Raw genomic sequence first — 3,175 nt, 5'->3', positions numbered from 1 at the left:
CACATATAAAACATTTTTTTTAAGAACTACATAAATACTAGTACATCGACAATAGATTTCAGCTGCTTTCAGCGAGACAGATGGGGTTAGACCTCCAAATGTATGTAACACGTCGGCTCAGCCTCACTTTTTAAGCGTTGCAACGCGTTGTTTGTCACATACGCACTTGCAGATAAAGAAATTAAAAATTTAATTGTAAACAAAACCGCAAAGCCGTGAGTTTTGATGGAATTATGATTGTAAACAAGTTTTATTGCTTATAAACAAGTAAGAGTGGTTCATGTTTGGGCGTAATGGCACATTAGATACTTTCAGTAATATAAATAATAATAAACAAGTAAGGAGGGACTAAGTTCGGGTGCCACCGAACATTTTATAGTCTCGCAATTTATTTATTTAATTTTATTAATATAACAAACAATTTGACCCACATATTCAGCATATATGTATATGGTATAAAGTCCATTGAAATTTGGAAACCCAGATATTAGGTATATGGGAGCGAGGTGAAGTTATGACCCGATTTCACCCATTTTTGGCAGGGAGACATATTATTAGATGAAAAATATTCCCTCTGAATTTCTTCAAATATCTTCACTAGTGCTTACTTTATATATTGTAAAGTAATCGAATCAGATTGCCTTGATATGTCTGGTATATATGTATGGTTGTGAACCGATTTGCTCTACTTCCACAACATATCATTTGGATTCCAGGAAAATAGTACGAACCGAATTTCATTGAAATAGGTCAAGTAATTTCGGAGATATGGTTTGTGACCCATAAGTGGACGGAGTCACGCCTATTTAAAATTTTGTATACCAATTTGAATTTGTGGGCGTGTCAATTTTCCGATTTCGCCCATTTTCAATACCAACCTCCTCAGGGTGCCAAGAAACACGTGCACCAAGTTTCATTAAGATATCTCAATTTTTACTCAAGTTATCGCTTGCACGGACATACGAACGGACAGACATCTGGATTTTCTCCACTCGTCTTGCTGATCATTTATGTATATATAACCCCATATCTAATGTTTTTAGTTTTAGGCGACACGTTTGTGTTATGTGAACAAAACTATAATACTCTCTTTAGCAACTTTGTTACGAGAGTATAAAAATTATTGAAAATATATTGTTTTTTCCCAAACGAAATCCAGCCCATCTTTGAAGACTTGTTGTATACGTACGATGAACTAATTTTCATTATCTTTAGGGATTTAGCTCAAAAGTGGAGCCCCAGGATCAGATTTAATAAAATCAATTCCAATCTCCCTTGAGCGGTCCAATTTCAACCATAACATTCTCCGTTTCGTCCAGTGAACCACTTAATTTTTTCAGCAATATATTTGTATAAATGTGTATCGTAAATATACAAATTATGAAATCAATGTCTATCTTAACCTATCATCCCGTTACTGTTTTACATTTGCCGAGCTGTATATATGTATTTTTAATGCAAGGTTTTTGCATTGCATTGACATTACAAAATTGTTTCACTCTGACTTGGGTTTTCTTACTTCAATAAATTTAGTATTTGATTATATTATTTCACACAGTTTCGCATTTCATTCTGTTTTATGAGTATATGCAAATGTGTCATTGACATTACGAAATTGCTTTATGCTCCACCAATGTTTACATTTCCAAATGTGAATGGTCGAAGTGATTCGTTGGTTTTATATGCTCTGATAATGATAAGTGTGGTTTAATCACAGTTTTTTTCACAGCACCAATAATATAGAGAGAAAGAGCATCGTAAAGAGAAGTTGAAGGCAAAAAATGGTTTCTTCTTGTAGAATATTATATTTCTCCGACTTTGATAGTGAATTACGTCCCTCAGATTATTTCATTTTTATTTAGCAATACTAGTTTATGTGATTTATAATAGTTGTTTGTTCAATTTGCCACTCTACAAACATTATTAATTTTAAGACAGCTGTCAAGTTGAAGTATATTGAAAATTTGAAATTTTCAGATAAATATCGCAAATATTGTTTAATCTAAATGTATGATTCGAAAATATGAATTTTTCTTCTGAACTGGTTTTTCCGAAGAAATAGATTTTCGCTGCTACATTCGTCAGAGATAAACAAGTAGGTATTTGCCATAACCGGCAAAAACAAAAATTTACCCTGAATATATTAAATTAGGCCTGGTAATATAGCTAGAGTTAATAGAATTATGCTGGAAAGTTTAAGGATTTACCAAGATTATTAATTAGTTCAACGTTTAGTTTGACCTTATTTTAGAACCTAAAAAAAATATTTAATGGCATCTGAGAAGAAAAAATATCATATAACGGTTATATTAGTTGCATTAAATATAAAATTTCATTCCATCTTAAAATTCCACTTAGTTCTAGAAACCAATAATACTTAGCAGCCATGTTCTATTTAAATTACACCATCTACATAAGTAAATAGCGGTAAATGAAATGAAGTGAACGCCTACTTGCGACTCATGATAGCACACGCTGCTAACGATGGTTAAGCAAATGGCAGATGAATTTGTATGAAAATCGCAAAGCACAACAACACACAAACACAATCAGTAGCGGTGGCTTATATATATGCGATTATATAATGAGATATCACTGCGTTGTTACCAGAGGACAATTTACTTCCGTTGCGTTTCCGCGCGCAGCAGCAGCACCAGCGACGGACGCAACAAACATACAAAGGAGGCGCAGAGGTGATATTGAACAGGCGAAGTGGCTACAAAAGAATGCGACTGCTTAAGCAAATCAACCCGCTGAAGTGGATTTAACGAACAAACCGCGGCGCAAGAGCATGTCAGAGTTAAAGGAAACGGGGTGCAATTCCTGCAATATTGCAACACGGACTAACGCCTTGCCACGCTCAACGCGCTGACGCGGTAATGGAGGCCACTTGAAGTTTCCGTTGAAGAAGCGAATGCTCGGCTTCAACTGAGCAGCACTGCTTCTTGGTGTAAATTACAATTTCTTTTGCTTGCTTATTTGCGGACTTAATGCCACCCGCGGTGTAATGCCCACACTGCGCGCAAAACGCACTGCTTTATTATATTATTTTATTTTTTTATATGCGCGCGAGGCGACTGGATTTTAATTTAAGTCGACTTCAATTGTTATTTACATTTTCATTAGCATACACAATAAAAATGTGAATTACGAATGGAGAATGATGGCAAATGCG

This window comes from Zeugodacus cucurbitae, chromosome 4, assembly GCF_028554725.1.
Source record: "Zeugodacus cucurbitae isolate PBARC_wt_2022May chromosome 4, idZeuCucr1.2, whole genome shotgun sequence".
In the NCBI taxonomy this organism is placed as follows: domain Eukaryota; kingdom Metazoa; phylum Arthropoda; class Insecta; order Diptera; family Tephritidae; genus Zeugodacus; species Zeugodacus cucurbitae.
The sequence above is the reverse complement of the archived record's forward strand: the minus strand, read 5'-3'. Positions refer to the sequence as shown.